Source organism: Dermacentor variabilis, chromosome 10 (genome assembly GCF_050947875.1).
Source record: "Dermacentor variabilis isolate Ectoservices chromosome 10, ASM5094787v1, whole genome shotgun sequence".
Lineage (NCBI taxonomy): Eukaryota > Metazoa > Arthropoda > Arachnida > Ixodida > Ixodidae > Dermacentor > Dermacentor variabilis.
Window position 1 is genome coordinate 47,357,375 of NC_134577.1, and position 13,805 is coordinate 47,371,179.

General features: G+C 48.2%; 1 protein-coding gene and 1 pseudogene across 2 annotated transcripts in view; both read right to left on the minus strand.

Moving 5' to 3' along the window:
• LOC142560476 (QRFP-like peptide receptor) overlaps positions 1 to 13,805 on the minus strand; it is a 105,313-nt gene that overhangs the window by 72,123 nt on the left and 19,385 nt on the right. The gene's annotated exons all lie outside the window — the stretch shown is intronic.
• Positions 719 to 895, minus strand: LOC142562613 (U2 spliceosomal RNA; annotated as a pseudogene).

Genomic DNA, 13,805 nt, shown 5'->3' on the forward strand with positions numbered 1-13,805 from the left:
TTCGGGACCATGATGAGAACTTATCGCTATCGCCTCGGGGAATTTTTTTTTTACTCCTTCCGGTTCTGTGCGAGTTAGGATTGACTGACAACTTGAATATGAAGAGTTGTGGTGTACTTTCGTATCAGCCGTACCAAAAGCTGATACTCGTGAGATGAATTGCAACGTAAACAAATGATATATATATATATATATATATATATATATATATATATATATATATATATATATATATATGTATGAAGCAATTGATATCTCGTAAGTCAGGAAGCTGAACGCCAATACTGGTACAAACATTGAACTCCAAAGAAATGTAGTGCTTCACGCGACGCTCGTCCTGAAAGCTTGTGACTCCAAGCCACGTTTTGTTTTTACAGCGGTTCCCCTTTCGAACCCAGCATGGACTTTTCAATACACTTGTTTTATCTCCCTGCCTGTGTGAAACTAGGGTCCGGGAAGAAAATGCATCTGAGATGTTGACAAAATCAAGTCATCATGTGGGCCGATCCTAGTGATAGTTCAGGAAGGGTCCAAGCTCAATGGCACATACCCCTCTGGGCGGGGGACCTGTAATGCACCCTTGAACTACCCTTATCACACGTGGGACCCAAAGAGGGCCCAGGTGCAAGGGTAAGAAAAGATGTTACAGCGAAGCTGTATATGGCTAGGTTCTGATGAAAATGTGTCCGTGGGCAGAAGCCGTGTAGATGGAGAATTTTCCCCCTACGTAGTGCAATATAGTGCAATAGCTGGCCGACACGCTGCGGAGGTGAAGCAGGCTTTAAGCACTCCGCCAACTTGCAAAAATAACTTTAATGTGCTCGCTCCAAATAAAGCCCGTATCAGATATTATGCTGATAATAACCGATACTACACTTTGAACCGCATCGGCCATGTCTACTTTCGCACCGCCGTCTCATTGTCAGCGTTCCAAGCCCTTGGGTATCTCCTTTCCTTTCCTTCCGCTCTCCCGTGGTGGTGGTCCCCTGAGCGTGTTGCCCGCCAGTACCGCGAGGCGGAAAGAAATGCGAACCGTCCATGAGGCCCCGATCCCGCAAACTTGGAAAGTTTCACCGCAGCAACGGCCAGGTCTAAGAGGGAGTTTGTGGGGAGCCACTTTTGTGTGGCCTGTGTTGTGTGTGCCCGTTTGTGGCTTTCGAGAGACCTCGCAACGATTACCGCACTGCGGGACGTCGACCAACGCGCGATCGCCTTGGCCACGGTGAATCAGTCTGCACCCTCTGTGTGCGGGGCGCTGCGTGTGTTCTACCTGCCGGGATTCGTTAGTAAAAGTTGTCGTGCCACGTTTTGCGACAATGCATGGGTATGTGTACCCCCCGGTGCCTCATCATCTTCCGAGGCTCAACATCGTGGAGGAGCCACTAGTCGCGCCTGGCCTTCCATTTATGTGCATACGGCGTTTGACGCACGGCAATCAACAGTTCGCCATTAAGGGGCCCACATACGCAGCTTCGTTGGTGATCCACCGTCACAGAGTTAAATGTCACTGCATTTTTAGCGAACCTGTATGTAATGATTCAAAAATCTTGTCCAAAGAATCTTGGGAGAGAGAGCAAGGAGATGAAAGGCAGGGAGGCCATCCAGACTAGCGGTTACCCTGCACAGGGATGGGGTAAGTTCTGGCGAGAGAGAGAGAGAAAACTGAGAAGGGACAGGTGAGGAGGTTAACTGGAAAATAAACATCCAATTGGCCTTCCTGAACGGGAGAAGGGGGAAGGAGAGACAGAAGGATAAAAATAAATGCACACCCATAGAGAGAAAGAGCCATACAGGCAGCCGCTCACATCTAAACCTTTGTTAGGCTTTGGTGATGTTTCTAGTACACTTCCGAGGCAAAATGGGGAGGGAGGCAGGGGGGGGGGGGGGTTAGTGCGCAATCTTTACTATTTCGCTCATTGCGTGCACCATGTAGGATATGTACCTACATCCCAATAATATTTGCCTGGTATTTTTCTGCTTTAGCGTGTACGTTTTGTGTGCCAGGGTCTGAAAATCTAGTGCGTGTTTTGTTTATCAATATCCTATTTCTGTCCTATCGTGTTTCACGTAGTTCGCACGAAACCCGAACGGAATAATGTGGCACGTGGTGGGCGGTTCTGACCAACGATATTAAATTCCAGTCATTTTCCTTTAGTCAGAATATTTCGTTTGTGGACATTAGTATAATGCCATCACTCTCATTGTCATTATCATCATCCTATTCAACTACTTATTTCACTTGAGGAAGTACTTAAAATTTGTGTAACGGCACTACTTGGAAGCTCCAATGTGTATTCAGACTCACCCGATCAAGTCTGCACGAGATTACCCTTATGCGCGCGCGCGCGCGTTTGTGTGTGTTTGTGTTTGTGTGCGTGCATGTGTGTGTGTGTGTGTGTGTGTGTGTGTGTGTGTGTGTGTGTGTGTGTGTGTGTGTGTGTGTGTGTGTGTGTGTGTGCGTGTGTGTGTGTGTGTGTGTGCGTGTGTGCGTGCGTGTGTGTGTGTGGGGGGGGGAAGGTCACACCAATAGAACACAGTGCCCTTAGGTGCGTGCTCAGCCAACGATTCGACCACTGGAATCTATCTTTACGGCATGACGACAGCCATTCTATGAATCGTAAATCAGTCTTTGATTGCAGTGCCCTCTTTCTTTCTGTTGGAATCTCTTTAGTAAACACCGCTAAGTAGAGAAAATATGCTATCGTTGTCTCTGGACGATGTTCCAACTCACCTCTATTTATTCGTGGGTCACCTACTCTCAATACTGTCTCTCGGCAGGTTTCTTTTCTATTTTGTGTTTGTGCGTGCTTTTTTTTTATTGCCAGCATTAACATGCGTTTCATGCAAAGCAGAGGACTGGCTAGACTTGTGATCCCAAGTGCTCAGGTACACCTTCCCCGTGATTGTGCTTGGTATACCTGCTCAGGCTCATCACTCGTCGCTTCAGGTGTAGTCAATTGACCTACTCGCATGGCACTGCGCGGGCACTGCGCGCTTTCTGAGAAGAGCGCTTGCCGCGACTCGGTATTGGGGCACCATCTAGAATGCGCTAATATATTGACGTCTGTTGCCTCCCAAATTGCTGCGCGTACTTTTAAGACCCTATCTCATTTTTCTCCATGTTTACACAGCGACGCTAAGAATGTTTCGAGCGTCATCAGTCATATCCGAGGTACGCTAGGCACACGAGAGGTTTTAGCACCGTAATAGTAGGGTGCTAAAGGATCTTTTCATGGCGCTTCTCAGACGTACTTCCACTCCTATATAGCTACATGGGAATATGAAACAGTAACGTTTAGGCAAGGCGTCGTGATGATTTCAGGTTTCTTGTTTCACTTGATGGGGCTGCTTCAGGGCGCTTCAGTGAAGTTGGAGGAGCATTCAACCTTTCGAATGTGCCACTTTTATGGGAATATTTAGCTACCGTCTCCACAGAATAATTCGAATAAGGGTGGTGCTGATGTTGCACCCCCATTGCAACCACAGCAGTTCTGTCGAAAAAACGAAATAGTAGCAGCACGCTGTGGAGCCCGAAGCACCTTTCCCGCAGGCAACTGCACACATCAAGAATCGCAAGCGCTGCAACGCGATGCGGTGCGAACGAAAACGCCGATGAGACGAAACGCAGTCATTTCCACACTCGTGGCTGGCGTAGGGGTTTGAGAACCTCACGTTTGCGAAGACAAATGGCGCCGCGTGACCCCTACACTAGTGTTTTGGAATCGCGCCTGGCGATCAAAGGTGCCCGGTGCGACGTAGTTGCGTGGAGTGCTTTTGTGCGCCTGCGTATGCGGCAACGTTGCAGGAGCCTTGGGGCATGTCCACGTGGCTCGCAGTTCGAAACACATGGAGTGAGAGCAAGAACGTGATTTATCTCGGGCGATGGATGTCCTTCGCAGCCTTTCTTCTGGATTTTCCGCGACAACAGATCGGATTTATTTCGAGGCATTTCGCGGGAGGGAAAATACGAATGACAAGCAAGTACTGTGACCGATGAAATCAGCAAGTAGGTAGAATGTACGCTTTAAGTTTGCCTCGTGGCAGGTGTCCGCCCAACTTCACAGGCGCGCATTCTCACCGCCGGCACTGATCCAGCGCTTTCTGCGCATTTGTCTGGCATAGACGCTCGATGTGTCAAATTTTAAGACAAACACGTTCATTAACAATTGCAATCGCAAACTAAAATCACGCGTGCTTGATTGCTGCGCTAAATAACTCGGCACTTTACGTCAACGTTCACTGGCATCGCCTAGAAATAACTAAGCAATTCTGATGCGCTCTGCGAAAGACGCTTCAAGTCATGTTTCTTGTTACTTTTCAAAGTAAAAACGAATCGACAGTGTCGATAATTATTTCGAGCTGACTTGGTGAAAGTTCTCTGGGCTCCGGAAGACTTAATTGGGAAGCTTTAGCTCGGATCCAACTCCAATGCCACCTATTCAAGGACATGTAAAACACAGCAACGCTTTTCTGAGATAACCACTAGGCCGATTTTAAATATATTTGCTGAATTTGGGAGAAAAAGTTAAATTCTAGTGACTGCTGGAAGTGAAATTTCAATTTAGGGCCAGTATTGTTTAGAATAAGTTTTCTAAAATTGGTATGTTTAAAAAATATAAAGCATATATAGGTAGTGTATATGGTTAGGGTTGTTCTAAACGTGAGAAGGGGTGCTGTACCGACGAAAGGATATGTCACCTTGGGAAAGACAAGTCTACTTGTCGAAGCGTTGGCTGCTGCTTTTACCTTGTTCTCGTTTTGCTCAGCGTCTTGAATTTCCGTCTCCTGCCTTCCCCGTGTTTTGCCTACACTTACGTTTCACGAGACAATCGCACCAAGATTGCGTCGCTTTACGTTCATGTCAATTAGAGTTTAGCCTGCCTGATTGTTTTTTATTTCGTCGGCTTTCAACCATTCACACAACGTCTTTGAGCGGTAGGCCAGAGTATTCCTAACAGTTACTCCCGTATTCAGAAATGCATCTTAACTTGAAGCCCACGCTTGATTTGATTTAAATTACGCCTGACGTGAACGCACCAAAAGAAACACAACGAGCGCCTTATAGATGCGTCTCTAGGCGTCATTTATATCAAGTCAAGCATGAGCTTCGAGTCAAGTTGCATTTCTAGAATGAAGTATTGCGTTGTTTCACAGCGTGTCGAGTAATCATTCCGCGCACACTTCAAGGAGTGATACTCTAGAATTACGATACGCAATGTGTATACAGTTCCAATCTCAACTGTCCAGCTCGGAATTCAAGTACCCTCTTTACACCTGCCTGCCAGTACAGCACATTCGACTAGTTTTCGAACGTTTAACATTTCCTTTAGTTTTCTTTGTTTTTTCCCACTACGAGAATGACATTATAGCTTATAGCTCCTTTTTTTTTATGCGCCCTTTCACGAGTTTTCGCGTAAGCTATTTTTCTCAACTAAGATAGCCGGAGCCGCATTGGAAGAAATCCATTTATTCTCGCTTTTGGCTTGTTGAGCGTTCCTTTGAAATAGAGCAACGGAGTGAACATTGAAAGGGATGACTCAGTGGCCAAAGCAGGGGTGAGGGTCAATGGTAGGGATTATAAAATAAAAAGATAAATATATACAGAATAAAACATCCCAGTTCCGCCACAAAGGCGAAGCATCGATTGCAATAGGAAGTTAGTAGATAGCTGTACGAAGTAAGGTGTTATCGGCCGTATAAACTTGTAAACATTCGCTTACTAACTAAATTAAGAATGATAGAATGTGCAAGCGTGACCCAACGAGGACGTAGAAAGAAACAGACACACGGAGACAGCGCTGTGTTTGTGTGTCTGCTTCTTTCTACGTCCTTGTTCAGTCGCGCCTACCCATTCTATCATGGATTCAAACCAACTAGCCCGTCAGCGTGTTTTAACTAAATTAACCAGCACGGTGTCACGCGCTCACAGGTAAACATGCACACATCTCGCTTGATGAGAGCGGAAACTGTCTGGGAAAACGCTGGAGTTAGGAATCGCGGCAGTAGCCACGAGTCAATTGACCTCCGTGCGTCTGTCGCTTCAACGCGAACGAAACGTCGAAAGCACAGCGCATACGACGTTGCCGGTTCTACACGGACTCTGCAAACATCTCAGATCGCTTTGAAGATGAGGCCCGCGCGGGCGCACACTTTGGCCACGTCGCAGACCGCTTTCAAGACACACGAGCGCCGACAACGCGTCCCTACGACGTCCGCCAAAAGGCGTCTACTACGGCGTCCGCTATTCGCAAACCAGCCAATCATAACCTTAGCAGCAGACGAAATTGACATGTCCACTATACGTGGACATTTACGGAACACCTCCCCAGGACTGTCAGGGACGGTTAACCGGAGAAGGCCACGGAGTACCTGCTGAGCAGCAGTATACAAACCAAGCCACGGTGACAACACTGATCTGAGTGAAACGGAAGGCAAACGTCACGATTAAATAAACCTAATACTTCCTTCGGGCGCTGACGAAGGTAGCCAGTTTCCCTTCGGTCTCATCTCGTGCGCCATCGAACTGCGACGCTTGCAACACCGCAGGCCTCGCTCCTCACCACGACAACGTTCTCAATCGCCTTCTGCATAGCGCTGCCACCTTGCTATCGCTTTCAACACTTCGCCCTTGGGGCGAAACTTGCCAGTTTTCTTTTACAGTTCTCTAGCCACTCCATATGCATGACATTCTTTGGAAGCCACCTCCTCGGGAATTATTCATCCTTATCCGGCGTACCATATTTCGGGACGTATTTTTCTCTCGTCTCGATCACTTCACCTCGTCTTGCCTCGAGGAAATAGTGCTCCAAGTTCCCACCGCGACGTCGCAAGCAAGTGAAACATCGCGCGCCCGCTTCCGCTCGTAAGGCCGTAAGTTTTGGCCCGAATATTGGAAGCAGGCTCGAGGCATCCTCGTAGGTCGCTCGATGCAAGGGAAGCGATGGAGGTTAGCTTGAGAAGCCTCGTTTGTTACGGTTGACTCATCGCTTATTTTTACCCTTCTATTTTGTCGCGTCTGGGTGTTTCCGTTTTCACTTCGCGAATTTTGTTTTCGCCCTTTTGATATCGCTTCATTTCTTTCTCGCTTGACGATCGCGTCGAATTGTGCTAAAAAAAGTGGCAGTTTCGCCCGGAAGGCGAAGCACGCACTGCGATAGCAAATTAGTAGGCAGCCATATGAAGTAAAGATAGTAGTTTTATCGGCCACGCAAACTTGTAAGCATTCGCTTACAAGCACGGTGTTAGTGCGCACAGGCAAACAAGAACACACCACACTCGATGACCGCGGACACTCGCTGTCGGAACGCTGGCGTGAGGAAGTGTGGCAGCAGCTGCGAGCGAAGTGGCCTTCGTGCTACCTATCGCTTCAACGCAAACTGGGCGGCGAGAACACAGCAGACGCAAAGCTACGAGCCGTCGACCCACCTAGACTGTGCCCGCCCCCACCCCCGAAGCAGATCGCTTTCAAAATAAAGCTCGCACAGCCGCGAGCAGCCACGCCATACGCGGTTGCTGCCAAACTACGACGGCCCCTTCTCTCCCTCCCCTCTCCCCTATGCCGTGCGCGCGACGGAAGACGGCGCTCTTCCTCTCCGCTTTCCTCCCTTGCGAGCGTGAATTTAGGCCGTGATCGTCGGCTCACCCTCGCCAGCTTTCACTCGCGCGTACAGCATACGGCGCGCGGCGATGGTGTTATCGCCCTTGGACTTTATAGTGAACATCACGGCGACGCCGACCGTTACAGCGACGACGACGTCTAAAATGTGCCAGGAGTGTCCATATCAATGCTATCGCAACAACAACGGAGGAAGAAACACGACAGTTTGTTTTCAGTATCTCTTTTCTTACACTTATAGTGTGCTTCCCTCTCTGCGCTGAATGATGGCATTTAGAATATAACGTGACCGGGCCTGGGAGTTTGCCGGAACGTGAGGAATGCTGTACAAATGATTGAAAGTCTACAATTAGGTGGGTGCTACTTTTGTTGTAGTGAAAGCGAAGAAGGTGTGGTGGCGACCTGTACCTCGCTGTCACAAATCTTTTGCGGTAAATGACTGATGTCATACATGTATTTTTAAATGTCGATTGTGTTTTCGTGTGGTGTGCTTCATTGTATATAAATGTAGAAACATGGGAAGGCAGGTGTGTGTGTGTGTGCGTGTGTGTGTGCGTGTGTGTGTGTGTGTGTGTGTGTGTGTGTGTGTGTGTGTGTGTGTGTGTGTGTGTGTGTGTGTGTGTGTGTGTGTGTGTGTGTGTGTGTGTGTGTGTGTGCGTTTTTTATTTAGATGCAGAAACGGCAGAAACATGGAAATGTGTTTGTGTGAGTGCGCTTGTGTGTGTCTGATTGTGTTGTGTGAGTGTCCAAGTTTGTTTATGCGCTTGTTGTAAATCTGTTCATGTGCGTGTGTGTGGGTGGGCTACATGGATGTGTGTGTTTTTGTGTCTTCGTGTTTGTGCGTCTGCGTACACACCTATCTTCGTGCATTTGTACCGGTGGCGCCTGTGGGATTAGCCTCAGCGATTGCGGAAGTACTTAACTGATGTTAGGGCCACCGGCATCGCCCCACTCTTTCTTCCAGTAGGCTCTGCTCTGCTTTTTATTTTATTCTTCGCACACGCCACATTAACTTCGATAATGCGACAAACGTCACTAGAGGGGCGCCACCTTTTCCGTTGATCGCCGCTAAGCCGTCACACAGTCCGCGTGTTGTCGATAAGCACGAAGCTTAGAGATAATGTTTTAGCCTTTGTTGCATTTTTCCTTTGTGTATGACAAACATCTGAGAATTCATGACACGCGGCACCAGTTTCGACGCCATATGGTTTTCTAAAAATAGGAAGAGACAAAAAAAAATGCTCTTTCTTAACTTTGCGCGATGTGAATGGTTTCCGCGTAAGCATCTCGCTTGTATGCATCGTCGACATTCCCCGGGAGGGAATTACAATTTTTTTTCCCGCGAAATGGCCTTGCGGTCCCCCATGGCTGCGAAGGAAGGCTTGCTGCTCACACATAGGAGTAAAATCAAAGTAAAGGAGTTGCCATGCTCTTACGTCACGATGCCACTTAAGGTGGCATCGTGGCATAAGAGTGTGGCAGGGGACACAGGACAAAAGAATGACACATAGCATACACACGGCACTTTCAACAAGGCCTTTATTTTCGGTGTCGGAGTGAATATACTACACGCATCTTTTTCTTTTTTACTTTTATGCGCAACAGAACACGTACTCGGAGCATGCTGACAACACCACATCACGACATACGTAAGACTCCTTCTGTGATTACCATTCATAACGGGCACGAAGATTCTAACCTTTTTTATTTTGTTTGTAATTGCAAAGCATCAATCTCATTGTCAACAAAGAAGCTTGAAAATCTTGCGCAGGCCATGGTAGTTGGCCACGGAATAGGTCCAACACACGTCGCGATATGGCGATGTCAGTATGCCCCGTGTACGTGTTCTAATACGCACCTAGTGAAGACTAGATGTGTGCGCCCATCACGGAAATAAACTCGTAGAAAAGTTAGCGCCGTGTGCGAGTTCTGTGTGGTTATTTTGCCCTGTATCCGCTGCGCTACGCCCAAGGTCTTTAGTATAGAGAGAGAAAGAGAAAGAAAGAAAGAGAACTAGAAGACAGGAAAGAAGCCTTAAAGGCCTTTGGTATGACGTACCAATAAACCCCGACGTGCAACCTCAGTACATTTCCTTCTGTCTTTTAAATGAAGGGGAGGCATTCGTATAGTGACTTTAGCTATATTCTTGGGAGTAGATAGCTGGTAATATCCTTTCCGTCAATAACTATAAAAAAAAACGTGTTCAGTCGTTTGCTGGTTTTTATGGTTTTCAATATTTTCCTACTTGTAAGTGTCGTTGTTTATTTTTTCTCCTGCATATTCTGTACATTCTTACGGAGCCTGAGTACAATATATAAATTGGCGAGTTCATTTATGAACACTGCGCATTAATATTTCTTCTGTTACACTTCAAGATGCTATTTCTTCGTCCACATCTCTTCGAGGCCGCTTCTTCTTCTTCTTCTTCTTTTTTTTTTTTTTGCTGTGCTGGTGTGAGCCAACTGCTTTCTTTGGCTAATATTGATAGTTCCTGCAAGATGGTCGAAACGCTGGGACATTTAGCAAAGAAAGTTGCAGGCGGATGACAAATTTGCTTTCGCTACTTAGATACTTTAAAGAAAACAAAAGAATGCAGTCTTCAGGTCGTTTAATACGTGAAGCGTACTAAATGAAATTTCTCGCATACCAAAAGAAGAACGCCACTTTTATTGGGGAACTGCGGTATGGTTCTCGTCGAGGTGTTCAATAATAATAATAATAATAATAATCAACGTAAATTGTGATGTTTAAATAAACGCAGCACAACAGCAGCCTTTCCTGAATTATAGATATATGCCAGCACCTCGCTTTACATGCTGCAATAATCGCTCAACGGCGCATAATTTTGCACCGTAACTTCAAGAAGTTTTGTTCGATATCGAATAAGCAGTTTTCATAGTGAGCTCACTTCTCCATTTAATATGGGCATGGACAGAAGCTCGCTCTCCCTGCCCAGTCGCACGCCATGTATCGGGCTTTATGTGCCACACAATGCGCAAGCACAGTTTTGGGTTAGCATCGTCGTTCGCACTGTTCCAGCCACAGTGAAGTACGCTCACAATAACACAGGGAACGCCGACGACCTCACAGTTCCTGTAGTTATCTACGGGGTTGCCTCGCACAGGAGCGGAAAGTACTTGGTGTTATTTCATTCTTATTGTTGTCAAAAGGCGTGAGGCAGTTTACCAGCCGCTCGTCCTCTTTAAAACACGCTAGCCATGGACACCATTAAACAACATGCCATATAATAAAATTTGTCGATTTTGCCCGAATAGCAAGTTTTAGCGTTGCGTTGGCACTTCCTGGATGGTGTTCTAACCGTACGCAGGTGTGACATTTTTCTAACGACGCAGAATGCAGGGTAACCAACTGCTAGGTCAAAACGATCAGCACCATGGCAATCAACTAACTACCAAGGCGTCTCAAAACGCTCACGTGACGAAGAACGCTGGCGTTGGAGGAGTCGCACCTCCGATGGCGTGCGAGACGAGACTAAAGGGAAACCATCGGCGTAAGTTAGTACTACCCAGCGCAACACTGGATGACAGCTAGCTTCACGCCTGCTGCCCGTTCCGCTCAGACCAGTACATACACACGACGACTCGGCAGGAATACTTGTGGTGTGCTTATCGACATGCGTGCGCATGACCTGGAACACTCAGTCGAGCGGATTGAGCCGAGCGTTGACGGTCGTTGTTTCTTTTAACGCGATAGCGTTAAGGAGCTCGTGTCGCAGAAAAGCCGGTGTCGTCGGCGTCGGCGTCGGTGTCGGCGTCCGCGGCGTTGGCCGTGAGCGATAAATCACGGCAGGCACTTCATAAATAAAAAGCAACTTCCAAGATGGGTGGGGTGGGAATCGAACCAGGGTCTCCGGAGTGTGAGACGGAGACGTTACCACTGAGCCACGAGTTCGATGCTTCAAAGCGGTACAAAAGCGCCTCTAGTGAACGCGGTGTTGCCTTAGAAACGAGCTGTTTCTAAGGCTCAGGCGTGCGTCGCTTGCTCAGGCGCACATTTCGTTGTCGCGCCGAACGCTGCGTTGCTCGACGCTCACCGCGTCCGATGCGGGGCGCGTAGTCGCTGCGCCGTAGCACCCCTTGGCGGGTCGACGGGAACGCTGTCGCGTTCCACTCTTGACGGCGAAGCTTAAGCGTCTTCCAATTTTTTTCTTTTTTTTTTGCGACCAGACGCCCTGCGCGTCTGTGGAGATCCTCTACTCCTCGGCGCTGGCGCGCATGCGTCGTCGGTAGCGAGCTTGCACGAAAACGATGACGCCAGTGGCGATGACGCGGGCGCTACAAGCGCGTTCGCAATTTGTGCCGCCTCAATAAAACGTGCATGTAAGGACTGGCGCGGCCTCAAGCTTCTTTCTTCGTAAAAAAGCACGCAGACTATTACAAGATGAAGGATGTCCCAAGAAGTCCGTCGCTTCCGTGAATGGGACATTTACAACTTGCATCTATTGACTTTTTCTAGAAGTGCAAACAGCCTGTGTCTTTGAGCATCGTGACCGACTACGCTGGCTCGCCGGGTTGCTCCGCTTCTGTCCGACCAGTCAGGGAAAACAATCTGTTCTCTCTTTTTAGGAACCTTACGCAGTCGTAACCCGTACGGCGCAGTTTACTACCGGCGTCTTTCTTCTAGCCTCGATCGAATGACAGAGCGAACGGGCTGTCAAGAATCCTCAGATAAGTGATTGACAAGGCCGGCAAGTAGATCGGCGCAGTCATACTTCACGATGCGTTTTACTCTCGCTGACGTGGTGCAGACGAAGGGAAACTGAAACCGCGGGGTAATAAGCGTAAAGAGACAGACAAGACCTGCTGCCTGCTTCGCATTCGGTCGCTCGATCAGCGTCCCCCCCACCTCAGCCTTCCATTCCACAAAAGAAATAAAAATGAAAAGTGTTTTGCAAGAGGCACAGTTGGCAACCATTCGATTCTGTGGGTCTGGAGCACGATCGACTCATCTCACGCTCAGCGCCCATCTTGGCTATTCCCAAGGCAGTGTATATGCTGAGCTTCCTAGCGCGCGGCCTGCCGCTGCCTGATTGATGGTGCTGACATACCTTGACCGGCGAACAACAAGCGCGCGTCAATCAAAACTCTTTCGGGACGACACTTCCGGTGTAGAACCGAAGGGAGTGGGGGAGGGGAGGGGGGGACACTTGAGGGTGCAGAGGTGGAGAAAGTAGGTCATTCTTAGGGAGTGCTGAGGCCGTTAAAATAAGACATCTGCGTGTCCAAAGCGAGGAGGCTGCGTTTGAACGGACGACGAGAACAGCGACGGAAGTTTAAAACGTAGAAAAGCGGGAGCGTGGCTGTTGTTGACACTGGCGCAACGGTGCGATATACTTGGCGAAATGATTGACACCGGTGGGGCCGTTGCTGAGAGTTGCATCCGGGCTTATAACTCGTTGCTGGAGTGCTCACGGCCGTCCGTTGAAGTGCTGCGTGTATATAGAATCCCGAGTGCAAAGATTTTTTGGATGCCCGGGAGGACGCGGAAACACTCAGCTTTGAATACCAGCATCAATGCTTGACCTTCCGCACATTTCAGTTCTATGGAAGTTGTGTACATTGGTTGCGCTGGACTTGTTTGAAAACGTTTGCGTCGCGGACGAGAACAGATTGGGGGCGCTATGCGTGGTTTTTAGTGAGGTAGGTTTTGTCGTGGGGGGGGGGGGGGTTTGTCTTGCAAGACCATAGTTATGGCTGTGTTACGACTGGCTGTGACCTGCAAACTGGAGGAGAAATAAGTGGCTGACAAAAAGAGAGCATGCCTGAACGAATAATATGTGCGAGCAATTAAAATGTGGTTAGCTCTGGAACGGAGTAAATTCAGCAATTTAGACATAGCAAACGCAGACCGTCTTGGCACTATATCAGAAACTGGCCGAGAAAATGTAAGCACTTATTGCTATAAGACACTCGAAGAAGACAGAAGCCACTGCATGAACTGAAGAAGAGTATACGGGCCTTGCTTTATTTCGGCTGGCTTCCGCGTTCGCCAGTGCTTGCTGTACTTGTAAATATAACGTGCAAATAGTTTCCTGTCCTCTTTACTACCACGTGGCAATATTTCATTTCTATCCCTTTTCTCGCTTCGTCAGTTGGTCGTGCTGAGGTCCGCCTACATTTCTCGTCGCGATCGGCAGCCGTGCGCGGCAAATACTTACATTATACCAGCT